A 25201-nucleotide genomic window follows, 5' to 3' on the forward strand; every position below is an offset into this window, starting at 1 on the left:
CACAGGGGCTTTCCGATCCGGAGATCCCCCCTGGCACTTTTTTTGATAAGCAAGCTCTTTTTTAACTCCTCTTAATCCATTCTAGCATCTAAAGATAGACAGTTAACTGTGTTGAACTTCTGGTGGTTTCCACCTGGCTTTGGACGATCAAATAGAAGCATCATAGAAGCAGAAAGACGACAGGATGGAGAAGCTGATAATGGTGGTTTCGGAATATCTGCAGTTGTACATGTCGCTAGCAACTTGTGAGGACAACTAGAAGAAAAACTGGGCCTGCGATAAAATATACTCCAAACTCAAGATAGCTGGTAATTTCAGTGATTTCTGCTGTCTTGCTCCAGTATGCCGTTATTTATATGGTGCCAAGCTAGCTTGCACTTCCGTCAGTGACGTTCACTGAAGCACCTGCACTTCTTCACAGCCCAGGACTGTAGCAGCAGCAACTGCTTTTAAAAAGACTTTGCTTTTCTGGGGAAAGCTCTCGTGGGTAGGTGGTTGTTAGGGCGGATGCCGCGCAGCTGTGTGAAAGCACTTAATTTTTTATTATAAGTACAAAAAAATTCCCAGTATGAATCAATTAATTTTTCCTGTGAATTAGAAAATGGCACCCAGCACCCTATTTGGCCCTTTGGCTGCAAGTTGAGTATCACTCCAGTAGATGAACACACTCAGCTGCAGCAGCAGCAGCAGCAGTTGTGGTCAGTTGGTGTTAGATTGAAGCATCTCTGCAGAGAACACACACTCTGTGATCGACACACTGAAGGATAACAGCAGCCTGTTGAGGCCGAGGACACACTGTGTTATGGATGTGGCCAGCTGTGTGTGTGTGTGTCTCCCACTTCTCCGCCACACACACACACACACACACACACACACACACACACACACACACAAGTATCTGTAAGCCTGCAAATATGTGGACTCTGTGTGTGTGTGTTTCTTACCCCGACGCACATTTACACCCATGCACACACTCTTGATTGTGTTAGCAGATATGCAGGCAGTGTGTGTGTGTGTGTGTGTGTGTGTGTGTGTGTGTGTGTGGATTTATAGAGTATGTGAGCTGTGCAAAGGATGAATGTGTCGCTTGTTGAGCAGAGAGACAACTGCTGGAGGATGATGGAGGGAGGAGGAGGAGAGTTTGACTCCTGCAGGGAGGGATGGAGAAGTGATGGAGGGATGAGAAGAAAAACAGAGGAGCTTAGTTTTTGTGTACAGGAGAAAAAAAGAAAAAAGTGTTTGTTTGAAAGGAATTTCCAACCACAATGGAAACTTTTTTTATAAATGAAAATAAATCTCAGGAGCTCAGAGGAGAAAGAGGAGGAGGAGGACAGAGGCAGATGTTTTTATGACTACACATCATAAAATAATACTACAGCTACTGTTACTACCAGAACCTCTGTAGTTCCAGAAGTGGGGAAATCAGAGAATTACATAGTTTAGAGTTAAAGTTAGTTCAGATTATACAGAGTTTAACTTTGCAGTTTCCTAAAGCCAGTAAGTGTTGAAATATTTCTGTAAAGTCAAGAAAACTTCCTGTTATTACAGGAAGTTTCACATTTTTTGAAGTCAGTCTGAAAACAGTAGTCCACATTAAGGGTTTTTTAATCGATATCTCCTTTTCTGTTTATTCTTCTATTCATGTTTTCTTATATCAGTCAAACTGGTGAGGCAAGTTAATGTATATAGCAGATTTCAGCCCACAATTCAGAGTGCTTTACATAAAGTATGAACATAGAAAACAAACAGGAAAATAGACATTTGTAAAGAAAGCATGGGTTTGGTTTATTAATTGTAATCTGTTTTTGCACATCAACTCTTTATATGACCATTGAAACAGGTTTGTGTTGCTGTCATCTTTCCTCATGTTCATAAAAACTCCAGTCCCAATGTGCCTCTAATAAAAATGATGGAGGACAAACGCCACTCTCTCCCTCCAGTTCAAACGCGCATTAAAAGTGCATTAACACGAGTTACAGCCTTTTCAGTTCAAAGTTTCCTCTTTTTTTGTTTCTATCCATTCACTGCATCTGAACAGGGAGACAGTAAGAGGGAATTTCATTTTAAAAAGACTTTGGGCTTTATTTAAACGACCTAAAGCTCATGGTCCAAAATGCACAGCGTGAGTTCATTTAGAGCGTTTTTCAGCTCCACTTTTGCAAGTTAAATGGTCTATAATCTGGGTGCAAAGTAAAGCACAAGGGGCAAAGGGGTTGTATGTGCGTTTTTGGTGTAACATGAATTCAATCAGAGTGTCAACTCCCATTCCCTTTAAAAGCCAGGTGTGCTTGCAGCTGGTGTACTGCTATTTACTTGGCAGATTTGGCAAACTGGACGAACGGTTTTCTGCTGAGAGTACTACAGTAAAATATCAAAGGTCATTTTGGCAGCACAACTAAAAACTCTAGTTATAATCTTGATAGAGGAAACAGAACTAAACTTTAAGCTTCTCCTGCACCTTGTGTACACGTAAATGTGCATGGTGTCTCTTTTAATGTGGAGTCGGACAGCTGCTCTGCACTTCTGCCCTCATCTCTGCTACATTCACATTCTGTCATTAACGATGTATTATTTTATTCAACCATCCGTGCGTCCCTGTGTGTAACAAGCAGAGTGTACGTGCGTTTTATGTAGGCACATTGTACTATGTGAATAGCAGGAAAGTACTGTACCATTCTGGCTTTAGACAAGGTTTTTGTTGGTCAGTGGTGCAAATGTTTTCTGCTGCCTAGATATATCAATACACCAATAATGCTCACTTAAGACTTAAGACCTACACACCCATGAGCACACACATGAAAGATGGCAAATAAGATGGCGGTGTGTGTTGTTATGAATTATATATATATATATATATATATATATATATATATATATATATATGTTAGTAAGGTAATGTAAGTTCATGATGTGATAATGGGAAAGACAGAAGACTTAGCTTTTTGCTGTAAAAAGAATGAATGCTCTAGCTGTTAAGGTTTTTATTTTAGATTGATTTAAATACAATCATGCAAACAAAATCGTCCGGTTTTTAACGGCAGCAAAACTACAATTGCTCTCTCAGATGGAAGAAAATGGAAATACTGTATTTTCCATCATTGGTTTGTGTGTTGGTGTGTTAACATCTGCTCACTGCTGTTTCACTGAACACACACACACACACACACACACACACACACTCAGCAGCACAAGTGTTTGGCAGAAAGCAGGTGAGTGTGTGTTTCAGGTTGTAGCATCTGGTGACGTACGAGTGAATAATAAAGCTTTAGTGAGTCAGAAACAGAGGAGACACAAGTGGCTGCAGCACACACATGCACACACACACATAGACACACACAGAGCATAGCACGGCTAGCCTACTGTCTGTTATCATGGTCTGAATGAATAGAGGTCTCACAGAGGAGAGAGCAGAGGTCGTTGGCTGTCTCAGACACCTGTTAAAATGTGTGCTAGTGTGTGTGTGTGTGTGTGTGTGTGTGTGTGTGTGTGTGAGACAGCTGCTCAGCACGTTGACAGGGACCCCCCCCCCCCTGACTTATACCCCATCGTGGCTGTAATTACAGAAGAAAGCTGGAGGAGGAGGATGGAGAAAGTAATGCAGAAACAAATGGACATATGGAAGGGAGGAACACACGCATACACACACGCACACACACACTCAGAAAGAGTCAGCTGATGTGCATTTTTGCAACCTTTTCATTTTCTCATCTTTCCCATGTTAATATGAGGAAGTAATACTGCTGCGTCATGACGGGCAGATCCAGCACACAGTTTCTTTTTGACTGATTTAAAGGCTTCATCTGTTGAAGCTTTAATGCATCAGAAACTGTCTGGAAAGCAGAGAATCCTCTCTGCCTGTCACTGCTGCAGTTACAATAAGGAAATAATACTTCCAAAAATAACGTCTGAAGTGTGAAGGACAGGACCCTGATTACTGACCTAATTGTATAGGCATTTTTACATTAACTAAAAATGACAACAACTTTTCTGTGCAAGACTAAACATTACAAAACAATAAAATGCTAAAAAACAATGATTAAAATAAATAATATAAAGAATTATAAACACATTTTTGCAGACTTAAAATTTCAACTGTAAAACAAAGCGCTAAAAATAAATAAATAAAAATAAACAAATTTTGTAAGACTTAAAGTTACAATAATAAAATGCTAAAAACAAATCAATTTAATAGGTAAATAAAAACAAACATTAAATACAAAAATAAAAAAACAACAAATAAAATTTCGCAGGACTTAAAACAAAACAATAAAATATTACAAATATTTAAAATAACTAAAGTTATGAAAATATTTTAAAAATTTGCAAAATAAAAAATTACAATAAAACAATAAAATGCTAAAAATATATAAAAAATAAATATAGAAACCAAATAAATATTTTTGTAAGACGCAAATAACAATAAACAGTAAAATGCCAAAATGAAAAATAAAAGAATAAATGAATAAAATCAAAAGTTAACAACAGTAAATAAATCCCTACAAGACAAGAATTTCAACAGTGAAACAATAAATATAAAATAAATAAACTAAGTCCATAAACAAGGTCAGTATAAAAAAAATATAATACATTTCAGGGATAAAAACAGAAAACAAATGAGTAAGACTTAAAAAAATGAAAACTGTAACTTGAAACAGATCTCAGGGCACTGTGCGGGTGTATTAGGGCTATCTGAGGTCTCATTCTGATGTTTCAAGTATCCATCATACCATCATAAGTCATCATGAAACATCTGAAGGTGTCACACATGACTCATTAAACGTGTTCAGAGTCTTACAGAGAGTCCTCATGCAGGAGTTCACAGGTGATCGACTGTTTATACGAAGATCTGAGAAACTTTCCTCCGATGTCACTCAACACATGATCAGACTTGAACTGAAAGTTAACCAATAACTGCATGTAGTGACTCATCTGTGTGCGTGTGTGTGAACAGTTGATAAGGATGCTCATGCTCTGGAGAAACGAGCAATAAAAGAACACAGAGGAGGGTGAGGACAGGGGGAGGAAGGTGTCAATGTCCTTGAGGCAGACGTCAAGGCACTCTGCCAACAGCCTCAACAGCCAATTGACTGCGAGGTTACATGGAGGGTGGCAGGCAGCCGGCCAATCGGGGCAAAGTTTAGTGAGCGTGTGCAGAAGAAGCGGCTTGTCTGGTCTGACTGGATTCTCTCGCTCACTTCTGTCTTTATGTTTTCCTTCTTCATCTTCTCTCACTTCCTTTTTTGTGATAGTCAGTAGACCCTTTCCCTCCTCCATTCTGTTGAGCCTCGCTCTGCCCGCAACATCCATGCTGCTGTGTCAGTGTGGATTGTGAAACTCTGCAGTGATACACCCTGTTTCCTGTGCCGAGGCTTTAGGTGTGTTTGTGTGAGTGTGAGTGATGGGTAGAATGTCTTGAATTTAGATTCAAGGTTAAAGATTTTTTTATTTATACTTTATTTATTATTTTCAAAAAACATAAAAAATACATAACTATATCAGTGTGCAGCAAGCATACACAAGGCAATAATATACAAATATATTAAAGAAATAAAAAATATGAAAAGAAAAAAATAGAAATAATATGTTTATATAAAAAATAAAAATATTCTCCTACAGCTAGTAATCATTGCACCATACATAAGACAAAAATATAATAAAAGGAAAATTTAAAAAATATGAAAAGAAATAATAAAATAAATAGATAAATTAAAAAGATTATAACTAAATAAATACATGAAAAATTATATAAAAGAATAAAAAAGATTACCCTGCAGCTGGTAGTCAAGTTGTTTTTAATTTAATGAGGGTTTTATGGTTATAATTATTTTTACCTCCTCTAATTTTCTTTACTAAAGTTAAAGATGTATCAGCATCGGATGGTTATAAAATGTAAAAAAAAAAAAAATGGACAAATTACTTGTCACCACTTCCCAAAGTTGACATCTTCACGTGTCTACTGGAAAGCATTCCTCTTGTTTTTTTATTGAGAAAATGAACAAAAGGATAAAATATACTAATATGCCTTCTGAAATTAAATCTGTGTTGATATGTTTATAGACATGAAAATAAAAGTGTCTGTCTGTTTTATGTTAAAACAAATTTATAAACCTTGATAATGATTTTGGTTTTCTCCTCCAGTTTTGTCTCCTCCCTCCATCCTCCTTTCTGATCCTTTTTTAATTTACACCTCCTGCCTTTCCACCTCCTCTCACTTCCACTCCTCTGTCTGTGCATCCCTCTGTCCTCTCCTTTTTTCCCCTCTTCTACATTTGATCAATAAGCTTTAATGTCCCTGTTTGTTCCCAAAACATTTTCCCTAGTATATAAACCTAATTCCTCTTCTTCACAACTAAAACACTTATTACACGTAGAGCTCATTCTTTCATTTTAAATTCTTAAAACCAACTTTTTCTCGCTCTAAATCTTTCTCTCTTTTCATTATGTCTAAATCTTATCTCCACTAAAACTAAAACTCCTCCTGATGTCTTGTATTTTGTCATATGTCCTTCCTCTTCTTCCCTCATGGAGCCCTCTCTTCTTCCTCTCTTCTCCTCTCGTGTTTCCTCTCCTCCTCTTTCTTATCTCCTCTCCTCCAGGCTCTCTACACTTGTCCATGCCTGTCAACCAAAAGCAGGGCGGCATTCTTCAACACACACACACACACACACACACACATTCCTCATCCTGCTCTGCGGGTTATTTTTACCGTCAGAGTGTCTTACAGGCCCTGCGATGAGCTGCTGGCCTGCTCTCACAGTTGGAAGCATCTTTTTCCTCCACAGGTTTTTGCATCGTCATTCCTTCTGTTCATTCCCAGTCAACCCAGTTACACTGTAACAGACACTTACCAGCACACATCGACACCACAGCTGGTTAATGTTTCATAGCTTCATGTAAGTTAGAGAGTAGAATAACTGCTTAACCAGCAGGCAGTGTGAAGAAGTCAGAGGCTGTACACACATGAGTACTGAAGTGATTTTTATTCAACTGATAAGCTTTAATGTTAATGTTTGATTACTTGATAACAGGCTTTTCACATCTCTAGTTTTCAGGTTAGAACAAGCTGAGGTTTTCCCAAAAATGGAAAATTAACTCTTAAATCTGCTCAACAAACAAGTCATCATTTACAGGTGACAACCTATTGAAGTTTGTTGTTCAGTGAAAAACAGCCAGTGGTGGAATGAAACGGAGTACATTTACTCAAGTAATGTACCTCAGTACAAATTCAAGGTACTTGTCCTGAACTGGTAGTTGGTACTTAATGCTGCTTAAAGGGTAACTTCAGTATCTTCCAATCTGGACCATTTTTTCCCATGATTTTGTGTCTCAGTGACTAATGGGAACAACAACTTCTGAAATTGGTCCGGTATTGAGAGAGAGAGTGCTGCAACAGCGAAACAGGTTGCAATGTAAGCCATGCAAGCAATTGAGCACTGTGTACGTCCACTAAAAGTGTTTGTTTTTGTAACCGATAGGCTTAGATTATTATTGTAAGTGTCTGACAACATTACAGAAAGGATCCCTACAGATACCTTTCTGTTAAAGAGTAAGATCCTTTTTGTTTAATCTGAAATTGCCATTGTCAAATCCACCAGACTCCATTTCAATGAATATTGTTTTTATTATATTAATATATTATTATTAATTATTATTAATATAAGTCAACAGAAACTCACAAAAAACGTCTTGGTTTGTCTTTCCACTGTTCCAACCATCACCAGCTCTGGTTGGTTGAAATAAACCCTTTATTCACCAAGTTAGATGTGAAAAATTAAATGACTGTTTATTTAAACAGAGTCTGATGGATTTGGCAATGGCGATCTGGGTTGTGTCTGGTTAAACAAAAAGGATCTTACGCTTTAACAGCCTGTCAGTGACAAAAACAAAATTCAGATTAAAAAGCAGTTAGCATGAATGTTTAAGTGTTGTCATGACAGAAGCATCATCTGCACACTCCTGTGAGTGTCTCCTGTGTGCTGACATGAACCCTGTCAGGACATTAGCAGCTCTTTGTATCAGCTTTAATCTGCATCTTTATTGCCGCAAAGCTACAAACAATGCAGCAGCAGCAGCAGGCGGCTGTTAGCAGCACACGGCTAAAGTAAGTTAGCGCGGCTAGCTCATTAGCTGCAGGCTTAGCGGGAGCTTTGTGTGGTGGAGGGGAGAACATGGTGATAAACCCTGGTTTAGGTGGGAGCTGTGGCACCTCCCTGAATATCAGCTTACACCTCCTCCATCTCCAACAATACTCAGCCCATTAACGCTGATGACACAGCAGCAGCTACAAAACCTGTTTGTAAAGCTCAGGAGTCATGATCGGTCATGTTATTTGTGTTATTTAAAGACTGAGCACTTAAAAGCATCCTGGTGATAACTTAAGGATTAATTTTTGGTTCAGGGTTTTCTGGCTACAGACAGTTTATTCAGTTTTTTTCCATCACCTCTTCATCTCTCCTCTTCCCTCTGTCCATTCTCAGTTGCCTCCTAATTAGTTTTACCAACCCTCTAAGCTCTTAATCTCTCTCTGTCTCCTTCCCCCCTCTCTTCTCCCCCCTCATCCACCCAACCATAAATACTTCCACTCTACATCCATGAGCTCTGCAGCCTGTTGCATCCATCCATCCATCCATCCATCCATCCATCCATCCTTAATCATTTCTCCTCTCCCTCCATCCCTCCTCTCACCTCCTTCTGTCTGTCTAACAGCAGCAGATTATCATCTGATGCTCAGCTCCTCCTCCTCCTCCTCCTCCTCCTCTTCCTGTTCATCCTGTCTAGGATGCTGTCTTTAGCTCAGCTAAGCTGCTGTTTATACTGGACATCACCTTTTCTTCTTCTTTAGTTGTTGTTTTCATGCTGCAGCAGGAACCTCACTGCCTTACATACCTATTTTTTCTTTAATTTTAAACCAGATTCATTGCACATAATAACACTACACAAGTGACACTAGTTGTTTTTTTTGATCAGATGTCAGGTAAACATCATAAACATAGTAATGTTGCTTCATTTTGCTTTCAATAGCCCAACACCCATTAAACAGTAACTACCTGATTAATTTTTTTTAAAAAAATTTTAAAAGCAAAATGGTGTGAAAGAGGCCTTTGCTTTGTTTTGGTGCTTCATTGACTCAGTGAGTTTTAATGCTGCATTTCAAAGTGCTATCCATTTAGAGGTGGTCACATTTTAATGTTTTGTGTTGTAATTGTTTTGACTTTAGTGTTGGCTTTGCTGACAGACAGTCGGCTGGTTGTGTTAACATGTGGAAACATAGGGCCCACTGCTCACCCTACGGTCTCCACAGGTTAGTTAGCCGCTCTGTACTGCGCACCACCTGGGTTGGGCAGGAGCTAGGTAGTGGTGCCGCTCATTTGACGATTACAGCTGGTAACACCATCCTAACCCAAGGTGGCCAAAGGCAGAATCATGGTGGCCACCCTCTGCTCTCCCTCCAGGTAGCCATAGTTAGTAACAACTTCATTTTGAGCCCCTTTAGCATTGTTAATTATGTTAGCACCCCTAGCCATGATGAAACTGTTAACAGTGCTAACATAGCTAACAATGCGAAAGAGGATTTGTGGTTCAAAAGTGAGTCGTTTACTCACTGGGTGAGCTGGGGGTAAACTGGAGGGTGGGCACAATGTTAATGCAGCAACATTGTTGGGTCTCCCACATTGAGCAGCGCCACCAGCTAGCTCCCACCCGAGGGAGGGTGCAATAGGGTGTGGAGCAGTTCTGTAAGGAATATCCAAATTAACCTATTGCAGGGGGTCCCAAGGTCATGGAAAACCTTGAAAATTCATGGAATTTCACAATCACTGAAAGCTTGTGAAAGTCATGGAACTTGGTTGTGTGTTATGAAATTGTTACAGTAGTATTCTTAAAACAACCAGGGGTGCGAGATGGCCCACTGACAATTTTCTAATTCACAGTAAAATTGTTTGTTTATTAACTGGCCCCTGACCTCCTGGCATTTTTACAAAAGTGGCCCCTGTGCAAAGCAAGTTGACTATCTCTGCTGTAGATCGAAATGTGTAACCCGTCAAAAATATTCTCTGCTGTTATCAGATTGAAGGCTAACTTTTGACACCCCTAATCCTGTCAGAAAACATCTGTATTTTAACTTAACTTTTTAACTTTTGTTTAGATTGCAGGCACCTAATTTGTTTTATCTCATATTTCCTAATTTTCTTACAACAGCTGTGTCACTACTCCCATTTAAAATCTCCCACATAGTATCCTAATTCTTCTTTTTCACAACTCAGGCTCACTTTTTACATGTGAAGCACCTCATTTTTTTCAGCCTCAGCACATAGTACATTCTCTAAAGCAACTTTTCTCTCTTTAAATCCTAAGTACCAGATCATTCACACAGACAATTCAAACTAAACTAAAGCTTGATTCCAGTTAAGAGCCTCATCTGTTTCATAGCCCATATACAGTAGAAGACGAGTAACTTCTTTTTATCTGACTACAGACTGCAGATACCAGGTATCTCTGTTACCCATGAGTCACTCTGGGCCCACTGACCTCTGTATTTTTTCTTACCTACAACAAAGAGGTTCTGTTGTTGATTTTTTTTCTGTATTTGGGGAAATGTGTGTCATATATTTTTCTCTGAGCTTGAATGAAGAATAAAAATGTGGCAGCACTCTGCTCGCAAACAGCCAACAAGCAGAGTATAAATAAAGGTTGAATGAATGAATATGTATGTGTATCCATTGTGTGTTTTGTTGTGTGTGTGTGTTACTGACTGTCTCTCTGTGCTCTCCCCCCTGCAGTGTGAGCAGTGGTTGCAGACACACACACAACAACAACAACAACAACAACAAACCCCGCCCCCCTCCCACATCGCCCTGAGCGACACGAGCGAGCGTTGCTTTACGAAAGAGGACGGGTAAATATGCTCCTCCCTCCTTTCATTCATTCATCCCTCCATCCATCCTGCCGCTGTCGAATACAACAAATACACCTCATCGCTCTGCCTGCCGAGCTTCTTCACATCCATCTGTCCTTCTCATCTTTCATCCCTCGCTTTCCGACACACTGCGCCATCACACCATCCCCTCTATCGTTTTCTTCCTCATTCTTTTTCCAGCGTTCAGCAGCATGGCCGTCATCCCTCCATCAGCGACCTTTGACCCCTTTTTTCATTCTTGAGCACCTTCTGCAGACTTCCATCCACTGGTGGTGGAAGTACATTTACTCAAGTACTATGCATAAGTACAAAGTTTAGCTTCTTGTACTTGAGTATTTTCGTGGTAAGCTTCTTTATACCTCTACTCTATTACACCTCAGAGGAAAATATTGTTCTTTTTACTCCACTACATTTATCTAGCTGCTTTAGTTATTTTACAGATTTTAGCACACAAAACATGAAAATGTGAAAGTACACCTGAAAGTTAGTCCAATAATCAGTTCACAAAAAAATAAATAATAAATAAAATAAATTTAGCCCCAAGTATAAGAAAATAATATAGGCGACTCTAACTTTGCTCATTCATTCAGTGTACAGCTCATAAAAAATGTGTAATCTGGTGATTATGCTACTTCGTTACTGCGCTGTGCACCACGTGGGTCTGATAGGAGCTAGCTAGTGGCGCTGCTCATTAGTGTGGCTAGTGGTGCTAACATAGTTAACAATGCTAAAAGGGTTTTGCAGTCAAAATGAAGTCCCTTACTCACCAGGGCAACCTAGGGGGAGACTGGAGGGTGGCCACCATGTTTCTTAAGCAATTTGTAATGCCACCAGAATGGCATTACCAGCTGATTGCTACACAACCTGGGTGACCAGTGGAGACCAGAGGGTGGTCAGTGATTCCTCATGTACTGTCATTAAAGCCAACAGAAAACAAAATAAAAGGCAAAACATTTACATCACAAAACCTTAAAATATCACAGTCTGAAATGCAGCGCTAAAGCTCAGTGAGTCAGTGGAGCACTGGACTTAAAGGAAAGGCCTCTTGTATTTTTTTTTTTTTTCTTAAAAATTAACCAGTTAGCTACTAGGTAATGGGTGTCAGGCTACTGAAAGCAAAATTAACCGAAACTGACCTACCTAGTTCGCATAGGATATTTCTCTGAATATCAACAGCTCAGACATTTTTTCTGTTTTTTCCCCAGATTCATACCAAATTAGAAATATATTTGTTGCAAAGTCTTGAGGAAAATATGAAAAAATAACAGACGTGTAAAATAAAGTGTTGTTGTTCCAGCTTCACAAACTTGTCCTTTGAATAATGTTAATAATTGTAATGTATTAATGAATAATGTTAATAATTGTATTTGTAATAATTTTGAGTTTAAACAAACACTGTGAAGGTGTCACTTTGGGCTGTGGCTCACTGCGACCAACATTTCTTACTATATTTTAAAATCAATCAATGAACGGAGAAGATAATCATCATAATAATCCATAATGAAAATAATCATAGTTAATAGTTCAAACTGAGCTCCACCTCAACCAACTACAACAATTAAGTCTTGCTTTTACATAAATGTATGAGTCAGAATCATATAATGAGATCATATATAATAGAGTATTTTTACAGTGTGGTATTAGTACTTTTATTTCAGCATCTGAATACTTCCTGCAAAACTGTCATCTACACACGCACACCTGTATATGCTCCATCACCTGCTGCTTCCTTGCTGCCTCCTTGTCATGTGATCACTTTCATCAGCTGATGACAAAGAAAATTTAAAAAGCTCTCTATTCTTTAAACACTTTGACTGTTTTTATTCTCAGTTTGTTTCACTGTTTGTCTGGCTCCATCTAATTCCTAAAATTAGCTGATACTGTTTTATCTTTTTGTCAGTAGTTTTTGGGGTTTCTCAGTTCTCTTGAATGTTTGCAGCAGCTTAATGTTCATTCCCAGTTGTTTCAGATATGTTTTACTGCCTTTATTTTAATACAGTTTGCATGTGTAGCTGCAGAGCTGAGCAGAGGTTCAGTAAGATCTTTTATGGCCGTTGATGAGATTTGAATGTGTTCATTCACACAAGCTTTAAACATCAGGTTTTGTATGTTTTATTAAAATGGTGACTGCCTTTTTAACTATTTCAAGTTGCAGAACCAGATTTGCTTGCAAATCTTGTCTTTTAGTCCTGACTTTCGGCTCCTGCATTGGCAGAAAGTTGCAGTCATTAAGTGCGCTGTTAGATGACTTTAAATTGAGCTGTCTGTTCCGCTCTCTGCTGCTTTTCCCCCCTTATAATCACCTCTTGCACCCTGATATTCCTCTTAAATTTTCCCTTAAAAATCTTTTTTAATATCGCTTTTAATGCTTGAATTGCACTTAAGTTCTGGGTCAGCTTGTTGTAGCTCCTTATGGAAGCTTAATGATGTTTACGTAAATGGAAATATTCCAGTTGTCTTGTGCATAATTTTGTAAACATTTGCCCCAAAATTGCGAGAAATTTTTGGCATTTCCAACAGAATTAAAAACAAGTTTCTGGGAGTTATAGCGATAATCGTTGGTCCATCAGTTCTAGGTGTATTTAAAGCCTCAGTGCTCTCTGAAAAGTGAAATCAGGAATATCTTACAGAAAAATAAATGTTAATTGGACTTTGATTTTGCAACATATTTACTGCAAAAAAGGAAATAAGTCATATCTCCCTTACACATCAGATTGCACACTGATTATCATGAGAAATTTAAGTTTTAAACAGTTTAGCTAAGCCTTTAGCTAAGACTTTTTTTTTTTAAATTTTTTTGGCATTTATTAATTTTTTCAATGCACATTTAATCAGTGCTGATATTTTAAAAACATTCATGTAAATGTACCAGCGTTACCTCAACTGCTTAATTTGCTGCAGTGATCCCAGACCAGAATTTAACAGATATTGTGACGTGATTAAATCAATCTTAAATTAACGATTGTATTAAAAAAGAATGGATATTTATCAAAAGTTTTTAGATGTAAAATATTGATAAATTCCAAAAAGGCATTCATGCAAATATGATCAAGTAGAATGACACAAAACTAAGTGTTTAGTTTGTAAAATATGTTTTTTTTACCAGGGTGCATGAAGGCAGAAAGGCACAAACTAAGGCGAGAAAAGACGAAACAGCACACACAAATGGGATGAGTGTGTGTGTGTGTGTGTGTGTGTTTGTTCATCTGAGAGAGACGGAGCAAGTGCAGGAATCTGCATCCTGATTGGCTGAGAGCTGGCAGACATTTTCCACAGTCAGACTGCTCAGTGGTTGGCTGAGACTTTCCCCTCCCCCTGGCTCTGGTATGCTGTACAGTAGAGCTGACACACCGTCGATGCTATCTCAACACTTTATCACGTCGGGTCTAAACTCCAACACACACACACACACACACACACACACACACACACAGACCAGTCAATCTGTAACCAAGCTGGAGGGTAGAATACACACAAAGAGACAAAATTATGTAAGAGGGAGGAGGAGGAGGAAGACGAGAGGGAGGAGAGAGGATGAGCCTAGGGAGAGTCAGAATTGCACACATGGGAGCAAATCAAGTTTTAATTTCTAATTATATGCAAAGATGGAGAAAGAAAAATATGCCAAAAGTATGTGGGCACCCCTGTCCACTTGTGTGTGTTAACCAACAAAAACAATAGGTCAATAGGACAGAAAAATAATCAGCAACTATTTTGACATTTTTAAGCAGAAATACCAAAAAAATGTCAAAGTTCAGGCTTTTCCAATGTTGCTGTTCTCCAAGATTTGCTTCTTTTTGTTTGTTTTATATCCTCATAATCGAATATCTTTGAGTATTGGGCCAGTGTTCGGACAAAACAAGATGTTTGAAGATGTACCCCCGACTTCTTTGAAATATTCCTACGCACCATAATATTTTGATCGTTACAGAAAAGTGGGGTGCATAAAAGTTGGCCCCAAGGGTGTTACAAGATTATTTTTTATTTCAGCACATGGAAATAAATATGACAACACTCACATTAACTACATTTTAATATTTTTAAAAAATATTTTAAAATGTACAAAATGGAAGAAATAGACAGTTAAATAGGTAACATTATTTTCATAATTAATCAATTATCAGATTCTATTAAATGTCTTACTGTAGTGGAAAAATGCCCATTATAATTAACTAAATGTATTTAAATGTCTTTTTTGCCTTACAAACAGTCCAAATCCATAGATATTAATTTATATCACATAAGGCAATAAAAATATAGGTGAATAATCAATGGACCAAATCACAATCTTTGTTTATACTAACTTTTGGATATTATATCCCTGTATCACGTCCATAAAATGAAACGGTGTTGAGCAAACGCTGCCTAAGTTGGTTAGCTTTTAGTCATCTAAAAAAAAAGAAAAAAAAAATCTGTAACAGTTTATCAGTGTTCTGTAGGTAACTGGTCTGCTGCTGTTGCTGGTCTGCTGCTGCCTCCATCAGATAGTGTGTAAAGTGAAGCAGTAAAAATCTTCCAAGTACAGCAAACGCTTAAACTGGGTAGCTAAAATATGTCAAAGCAGAATGTAGCAGAATGTGGGACAGAGCTGTGTAATAATCCACATCTGAATCAACGGCCAGGACGGCAGGACAGGACTGGTGTGACGCTTTGATAATGTAGTATGTGTGCGACCCTCTGCCAGAAGTTTTAAAAAGCAGCCGACAGCAGTTAGCAGCTAACTCAAAGAAGAAGAACAGCGGCTGTAAATGCCCACAAATTGGGAGAACAATGAGGTTTGTGAGCTCCTTACCTTCCGAGCAGAGGACAAGATCAGCCGCCATAACAGAGATGGTAAAAGATTGTTATTGCCATGTTATGCCATTGTTATTGTTGATAAAGCACTGACCACATTATATGTCACACTTGAGGCAGACATTGTGTTACATGTCAGGCCCACTTGACATGCTGTTGTGTTGTGCTACTCAAGTGTTGGAATTTGTTATTTACGTGACAACACCTGAACGCAACACGGGCTCCGCCGAGTGTGTGTACAGTGCCGTGCTGCGGTTTCGGGCCGGGCACGGTTATAATTGTCTCGGACTCGGGTTGGGTTTGGTCAGGAAAATGCGTCCTGAGCCACGCTCTAGTGTGCTCACTTGTTTCTGTTTGTGTGTGTGGGCACGTGTCTCTGTGTGTGTGTGCGCGCGCGCATCGGGGCGGAACAACCGTGCGTGATACAGAGAGCAGAGGAGAAGTGTAAATGCATGACCATGTAGAGACAGAAATGACATGCCGTCGTGCATAAGATAAATAACATACGGATGTTTAGTTTGTTGAATAGAAGGACAAGGTATAGACCTGTCTATAGGAAAGGTAACCTTAAATGACTTCTGTCGTGATATGGCGCTATATAGAAAAAAAAATTAATATACTCTAATATAATGGTAGGGGAAATACTGCATATACATACAGTTAAAAAGTTGGAACACAGAAGGTATTTGGCATTGTTAATTGAAAGATTACTAAAACAGTTATTCCATTATCAGTATTGTTGCAGATTGGTCTTCTTTTGATCTACCGATTTAATGAACTAATTGTTTCAGCTCTACACCGCATTGAAAAACATGTTAGATATGCAGATTAGGGCCAGTATCACACCAATACTTTTCATTTCACATCATATGATTTGGCCTAAAAATCTAAAACTAGTTACAATAATCAGCCTAAGTGTTATTTACTGAACACCTCTCTTGCAGAATGTAATGCAAAAGTTTCTCAAACTGACAGCTTACTTCTTCACCTACATTTTCATTAGTGGCCCATAGTGAAAAGTGAGGCTGAAGGATTGCATGAAACTGTTTGGGAACTAGTTATTGCTGTTGTTTCAATCCGTGCACAAAGTTAGTTCTGTAAATAAATGTTTTTCTCAGTGTGGTCTTGAAGAAGCCAGTTCTTATGAGCAGACATCAGCCCTGGACTCACTTGTGGTCTTGTAGCTGAATGGGAACAAATCCCTCCGTAATCAACCATCACATATGGCGGTAATATTCAGATGTCCACATACTTTTGTCCATGCAGTGTAACGAAAAAGCCTTGGGAAATTCTGTGTTCAGTTTCATGTTAACAAGTTAGGGCAGAGTAGTGTTGCGAGGGGAGAGGAGGGACGTCAGGAGCAGTGGAGGATGGGTAATGGCAGCTGAGTGTTAGGTGGTGGTGTGGGAGGGAGGGAAGTGGGGGACGCCAGGGGGGTAGATGAGAAAGAGAGCGAGAATGCCCATCAATCTCTCTTGCTCTGAAAACCCTTGCACATGGGGAAGCTGCAAAGCACTCTCTTGTGACTCCCGTGAGTGTGAGCTTCCTGTTGTGGTTGAGACACAGAAACAGAAAGAGACGGAGATAAAGTTTCTTTCGGTTTCTGCTTCTAGTTTGGCGATTAGCCTAAAGACCACCATCACTTTGATTTTTGATCATGTCACTGACAGGAAAGGAGCTCCATGACATGCAGCCAGTTTGTTATTGTTGAGTTGTAATGTTATTTAGCATCAAGTGCTGTGTTTTACCTGTTGGATGATGCTCTGCCTTGCAGTTTTTAGGTGCCCACATACTTTTGGCCAAATATTGTAAGAAAAGAGAAATGACTCCTAGGTAGTTTCTGATTTGGGATGAAAGGGGTGTATGTCTGTTAAACTACTTGCATCGTCTAAATGTACAGATTTTGCACCTCAGACTGGTTCTAAAAAACATTTTTTTATTTTAGGTTGCCATTTAAGGAATGAAAAGTAATTTGATGAAAATGCTGAAGCTGAAAAGTTGATCTTAGCTGAGTTAAGGTAATTAGCTTCAGCTGTCAGCATTAGTGGAGCAAATATGTATTCTGATTAGCTTCAGATGCTAGTACCACTTCTTATTTGTGAAGGTACACAGAACTCATTAAAAAATATTTTATATTAATGTGGCAATGTTTTTTGAAACTCCTTTAACCTCAATAAATAAACTAGTAAATCTCTAATGTGGCTCTGATCTAGTTTTCTAACCAATTTAGCTTGGCAGCATCACTCTCCATTTTACAATAGCAGCATATAGGCTATTGTTAGCATTAGTTGACCAAAGCTAATTAGCTTCAACTGTCAACATCAGTGGAGCGAAGACCACCTGTGTATTCTAATTAGCTTCAGATGCTAGTACAACTACTTATTTGGTATGGTAGTCTATACACTTAGCCCAGTGGCTGAAATTTTTTAGATTAATGTGACGATGTTTTATGAACCACATCAAACCTCAGTAAATACACTAGTAAATCTTCAATGTGGCTCCGATCTAGTTTGCTAGCCTATTTAGCTTGGCAGCATCACTTTCCATTTTAGCGTGTAGGCTATTGTTAGCATGAGCTGACTAAAGCTAATTAGCTTTTCAGTTAGTGAAACCATTTTTACAAGGAATTATAGATAAATTGACCCTAAAGTTAAATAAATGTGCTGTTGGTGATTGCAGTTTAAAATGGAGGCTGAGGATGAGAAGAACACTGAGCACTGGTTGAATGTATGCTCATGAGAGCTGGATGTATGTTTGAAGAAATGTTGACTGGAATCTGGTTTTCCCTGTGTGTCTTTGGGGCGTTGCACTGCCCGTCTGTATGTGTGTGAAGCCATTTTGAATGAGATGAAAAGAGGGCGACAGTTAGGAGGAGGTAATAAATAGCCAACATATGGTCACTGGATCCTGCTCTCCCCACCTCACCCCTCTATCTATCACCCATACATCCCTCCATCCCTCACTTCGTGTTGGCTAAACACAGACTGTTAGCTGACACCCGGGACATGCAAGTATCCCACCTCGCTAAAAGAGAGTGATATAGATATAAATGGAGAAGGTTGGAAAGAAAAAAGAAGAAGAGTTAAAAAGAGAGAGAGTTGAGGATGAGTCCTGTGGGGCTGTTTGCTTTCTACAGCAGGTGTCAGTTTTGTCAGTTTGCCTCTGGCTCTCTGCCTTGTGGGGCTGTAAATGATGCTAATTGGCTTCTCAGGCTGCTAATATTCCTTAGCTTACAACTAGGGGTGTAACAGTTTGCTTCATGTTTGGTACAGCAGGAAAATTGAGCAAAACAAATGCAAAAGACAGTATTTATTATGTAAAATAAACATTAACTGTGGCTAAATTCGGAGCACTGTAGGAATGTACCGTTTGGTTATTCAGAGCACCACTCGGTGCAGCAGAACATACTTTGAGCAGCAGAGTGATTGTTTGATCAACTAACCGTCAGTTAATTCATGTAGAAATAGAACTTTATGTTCCTTTTGAACAACAGTGATCCCATTTAAGTGTAGAGCGCAAGAATGTATTAAGAGAAGAGAACTGAATACAGCATTGGACGCAAAGCCCCATTCATTCCTATGAGAGTTGCTCAGTGGTGCATGACGCATAGATGGTTAAAATGCTGCGTATAGAATTACCCTCATGATCCTGGGATTTGCGACAATACTTCTATACCATGCGGCCCATAGAGTATCAGCAGTAGAGATTTTTTGCAGCCTAGCGTGGCCGAGTGTAGCTGAGCGGCTAACTTGTGGTTTAGTGCGCTGCTAGCTTGAATGGGGATAAAATTATGTAACCCTACAGCTATTTCAGACTTTTGAAATGTAATCTGACCGAATGGATCAAATCCTGATAGTGATGCGTGTCATTTGTTGGGGGTCGTGACACTGAAGAAATGTTGCCACTAATTTAGAGACGTCACTTTCGCCATTTAAGTCAATTGGGGAAAATTCTTTTTGGGTATTTATTGGATTAACAGGAAATAAAACCAAACGTCTCATACCAAATCTTTTTGGAATAGATAGACATACCATTACACTCCGACTTACTACAGAATGGTAGTTAGCCTCTTAACATAGCATCTCTATACTTTATCTAACAATGCTATCAGTTAATACGGAGCAAACACTGTTTAAAGATATGAACTAGTTGTCCTAGCATAAAATAATCCCAGTTAGCTCACCAGAAACTTTTAGTTCCTTGGAATGCTACCAGTGCCACACAATGCTATTTTATTAGCTTTAAAAGCTGCTAGCATCACAAATTAAGCTATAAAGTCAGTGTTAGAGTTAAACTACTTTATTAAAACTAGTGCTAAGTTAGCATGAAGTTACGGCAAACGAGGACCTAAGTGAAAGAATGTTGGTTTATTCAGATTTAGATATTAACATTAGATGAATTGTTTTAGTCACATGAAAGTTGACGGTTACAACATCATGATAAACATGCTAATATTTAGCTTACTGGCTTTAATGGGTATATAGCATTGTTGTGACATTTTGTAAACACAATGATCAATCAATTTATTGTAAACAATAATCTTAGCTATAGCCTCAATGCCAACTAGCTAACGTTGGCTGCTGAAGCATGCTGTGTAGCTATTGCTAACACACTGTGGGCTGGTGCATTAAGGTTTCTGTGGGATGTTCATGATAGTGTTAGTCTACCACCACAAGGTTAAAGCAGGGATTTCAGAACCCTATTCTGTTAACAGAATAAAATCATATTATAATACATACATTTAAAATTAAATAGATGAAAAAATGTATTTCATCTTTTTAAAAAGTCATTTATATCCAAAACACTAGGTTATGTGGATTGAGTTAGTATTAGTAGTGATGAAAACTTTAAGCATGTCCCTGCTGTAACCATCCCAGCGGTCATGTCAGATGAGGGGAGGATTTATGGGGCTCAGGTGACAGGAAACTCTTCGACTCTCCCTCCATCCCCATCCCTTCAACAAGCCATCCCTCCTCCCCTGTAATGACTGTCTGTCACTTGGTTACATCTTGACACAGGTGCCACACACAGTAGGAGGTTGTGAAATCATTGAGCTCAGTGTGCCTGAGCAAGAAATGATGGGAAACTAAAGTACTTCAGCTTGATTTTCACCAAATCTGATGACATCTGGCAACCAGCCAAACTACCTGTCAAATTCACGTCATTTACAGACCACAGGCAGAGTGTAGTAGTATTTGTCAAGTAGCTGTTGATTAAGTGTTTCCCACCCTGGACAGATGATGTGTTTTCAGCTGAGGTCAGAGCAATTTGGAAAAACCAAAATGCTTGGTGTCCAAAAACAAGTCACCACAGTCTGAAAGACTTGGGTTCTTTATCTTCATAGTTTTGCATTCTTATTTTAAATACCATATACATATAACACACCAATGTTTAAAAGTTAATAGTTAAAGATAACATCCTGAGGTTGGAAAAAACTTGGATTTTTCATTCTTGTCGTGCACGCTGGCTAATTTGTGCAAACATTTAATTTTTGGCCACATTTTTAAATGTGACAAAGAATGAAGTGATTATGATGAAATATCACTATTTGAAAGCTTTGATTTGGTTGGGTTTTTATTTTGTGCATTTGTCACATGATGTGTCCAAGGACCGTCAGAAATTTGAAAATCCAAAGATGATTTCTGTTCTTACAGTTTCTGGCAATGATAAATGTTGTAATTTTTGTGTGGTTTTGGAAGGCATGTTTTCTTTAAAAATCTGCAGTAAAATAAATATGAAGTACAACCATTTAAATTTGTATGCCCCCCTTAAGCTGAAATTAAAAACTTAAGTCCCTTCCCAGAGCTTACAGTTTTTTTTGACATGCTTCCCCCTTTTTTGCACCACCCTCCCTCCTCATATATAATGAACAGTCCCTAACATTTGTCAGTTAAACTTCATTATCCCCAAAGGGGAATTCATCTTGCAGCAAGTTAAACCTAGAACAAACACTTTTGAAAGTAAAATACATAAAGAACAAATGTTAAAAGTATCCTACAAGGTTGCTTGAACTTGTAAATTCCCTACTTTTATTTGACAATCAGCCTTTTAAAACACAGGTGATACTAATCACCAGCAGTCCTGTGTGCACGCTGGTTTGTGTTTTCCTGCTGGGAAAAGTCGTGAAAAGTGTGTGAAGCCTGGAAAAGTCTTGTCAGGGTGTCACGAGTTTCTGAAGGTCAGATTCTTGAATATTTCTTTCTTTGATTCATTTGTTTTGGAAGTTTTGGATGATAGGACACAAAGTTTACAGGAGGCAGCAGAGAGGAAGAGGAGGAGATGGAGGGATGTAGTTAGAGAGAGGAGGCAGGCAGGGATGGATAAATGGGGCGCCCTCCTTTGTTTGAAGCACTTTTGGCACTGAGAGACAACTTTTCCATCACACAGACACATACACACAGACACATCCATTTACTCCCTTGCTCCCACATGGTGACTTTTTTCTGTTTCTGCATGGATGTGCAGGAATGTCAGCTCTGTGTGTGTGTGTGTGTGTGTGAGAGAGAGAGAAAGAGAGAGAGAGAGAGAGAGAGAGAGAGAGAGAAAGAAAGTGATGGCTGGGAGCAGATGTAGTAACTATCACACACACACACATATACACACACACACACACATACACACAGAGTCATACTCACAGTTTATCACAGTGTACACACTCTGGCTATGATCAGATGTGATTGATTGGTTATTGATCTGGTAATGAGCTTAATCTTAACAATTCAAGTATCACATCTTGGTTTTTAAACCCATTTAAAAAAAGTTCCTTCCTTCCTTCCTTGCTTCCTTGCTTCCTTCCTTCCTTTAACCTCAACACTCCTTCAGTTTATTCCCCATCATTCCTCCATCTTATCTACCATCATCCCTCCCCCTTTCTTCCTTCCATCCTCCATTCTTCCTTTAACACAACACTTGCTGCTTTAGATCTGTCTATCCACCACCTTTCCTCCTTTCCTCCTGCTGTCCTTCCCTCCTTCAGCACCAACACTCCCTCTCATCGAGCACACTTAATCTCCCCTCTTTCTCTCCTTGTCACCCCCTCCTCTTCATCCTTCATCCTTCACCCTCCTCCCCCTCCTCCTCTTGCAGCCGTCTGTTGCCAGTCGTTTCAGCAGGCTGTAAAAAGTGCTGCCTGAGCACTTCATCAGCCAATTGCAGTGTCTGTGTGTGTGCAGAAGACGAATGATGCTAATATAAAAAACAATCCAGGGTTAAGCTTTAGATCTGTGTGTCTGTGTGTGTGTGTGCGCGCGCGCGTGCCTGCGCGCGCGCATACGTGTGCATGTGTGTATGTCGGTGCACCTGCCACGGCCATGTTACAGTTTGTCATGTAAGAGCAGTGATACAAGGAGAGGTCAGTGGTAACACCACACACACTCATAAACACACACACACACACACACACACACAGCCAGTTGTCACCAGTCACTCGCAGCGCTCCACTCGTCCTCTCCTCCTCCATCTTGTTTTATCCACCCAAATTAAAAACTGTTGCCCAACATTGCAACAACAACAGCAACAACAATAATAATAATAATAATTTATTATATATTTATATATTTATATATTTATATTTATTTTTTTGTTTTTTGAAAATCTAAATGGTGACCTAATTCTTTTCTTCTTCTTCTTTTTTTTTTTTTACCAAATTATATTTGCAGTTGACTACTGAAAGCTTGTATTAAATGTCTGGTCAGATTAATGATCTTGCTGACTTTTTTCTTTGAAAAAAGTTCCAGTTTCAAACAAAATTCTGCTTATTGTAGATATTCTGTGCTGGCAAAGTGCCTGTACGGCTGCCTGAAATATAACACAACATTCATTCAACGTTTGAGAACTTTGGCCTCAGTTCAATAGAGAAAGTAATCTGTGTATATTTAAAAAAAATTGTACCTGTCCTTTAATTTGGTATTGACACTAGAAGCCTGTTGTAAAATTTAATATGATACCAGACTCAATCCATATCTTTAGAAATGTATTTGTCTGTAATTTTTCTGAATTTAGAATTAGTGTCTGTAACATGTCTTAATATTCACATTAACCTAACATTAACTTCCAGCTTTGCCTTTTCCTTTTCTGTTCTGATATATTTTTGTCATCTTAGGCTGCTTTGTTTTTACAACCTTGTTTTACATGTCATACACTCCTCATCCTTATTGTCTTCATCTTTAGCACTACAGCCTTCATCCATCCAAAATCCATTGACTTTTTTCATAATTTTAGAGCCTTCTCTCTTCATAGTTTCTCTGCTTCCCTCTTCATCTTCATCTAGTTTTTCTTTGAAAGAGAAGGAATGTCAAAATCCCTCTCCCACCCTCCAGCACACACACACACACACACACACACACACACACACAGAAGGCCTCTCTCTGAGCTGGAGGAGGAAGTGGCCAGCTCTGGAGAACGTCTTCCTGTGGGGGCTGCCAAACAGGAAACAGTAATTACCTCTTCTTCTTCTTCTTCTTCTTCTTCTTCTTCTTCTTCTTCTTCTTCTCATCTCCTCTCTTAGAAAAAAATCCTATATTTCCATTCCTCATCTCCTCCATCATCCTCCCTCCCTTCCTTCCCTCCATCTCCTTGAAATTTCATTACTTAATACTTATACTTAATATTCTTACTTTTTTCTCAGAAACACTCATTTCTTATACATCTATCTGATTACGTCCCACATGAAATCGCATGTACACTTTGTCCCTGTGTCTCTCGGTCATGTGTAGAGACAGGTGTGAGCATTGTAAACTCCACATTTTCTCCCCTCTGGTCCAATCGACGCTGAGCCAAACCTGCTGCTCTTGTGCTCTTATATATCAAAGGTCACTGCTGCTGTCCTCTGCTGTCTCACATCACATCTTCATGCATGTTTCTGCTGTCAAAATAAATCAGAGCCTGTACGGGAAACACGGGGAGCAGCTGAGGATGCTGTTATTAAAGAGTTGAGGACAATAACACTGTGTTATACTTCTTAAAATGTTTTGAAAATGCAGAACTATCTGAATTGAATGTTTAAGAAGTAATAAGAGGCTTCTTATTTCTTTTAATTTTGTGTTTTTGAAAATTTAAATCTTCACTTTGGTTTTCTTTTTCGGTTTGTTTATGCTTTGATAACCCTCATTAGCTCTGCTTATTCATTAATAAATATGCAATATATTAAGGCACTCCTGTAGCTTTCAAAAAGTTTGTAAATGTCATGAATATTTATCTGTGAAACCAGATACTGTTGTTAACGCAGGCTGGCCATTCAACACGAGCCAGCAGAAAACATTCAGAGCTTCTGTGCTATTTAATCCTTAGTTGACATACAAAAGCACGTGGTCAAGATGAGTTAGGACCTTTTTAAATTTACCAAGAGCTGTCCAAACTTTTTGTGCCCAAGGCACACCAATGGGCAAAATCTTGAGGCACACCTGTATTTATATCTGTGCACAACAGTTTCTTTAATGTGTTCTATCACTGTTATTATGAGACACAAGACAATAAAAATATGGAAAAATTAGA

General features: G+C 38.8%; 1 protein-coding gene across 4 annotated transcripts in view; it reads left to right on the forward strand.

The window, feature by feature from the left end:
• Nucleotides 1-25201, forward strand: part of rreb1a (ras responsive element binding protein 1a) — a 98558-nt gene that overhangs the window by 32029 nt on the left and 41328 nt on the right. For 2 of the 4 annotated variants that reach the window (XM_033638962.2, XM_033638963.2), the window contains exon 3: nucleotides 10779-10894. The exons of the other annotated variants lie outside the window; for them this stretch is intronic. The gene's annotated coding sequence lies outside the window, so the exon portion shown is untranslated. The remainder of the gene's footprint in view (nucleotides 1-10778; nucleotides 10895-25201) is intronic. 4 annotated transcript variants of the gene reach the window in all.

The sequence above is a fragment of the Epinephelus lanceolatus genome, chromosome 20 (assembly GCF_041903045.1).
Source record: "Epinephelus lanceolatus isolate andai-2023 chromosome 20, ASM4190304v1, whole genome shotgun sequence".
NCBI classification, from domain to species: Eukaryota; Metazoa; Chordata; class Actinopteri; order Perciformes; family Serranidae; genus Epinephelus; species Epinephelus lanceolatus.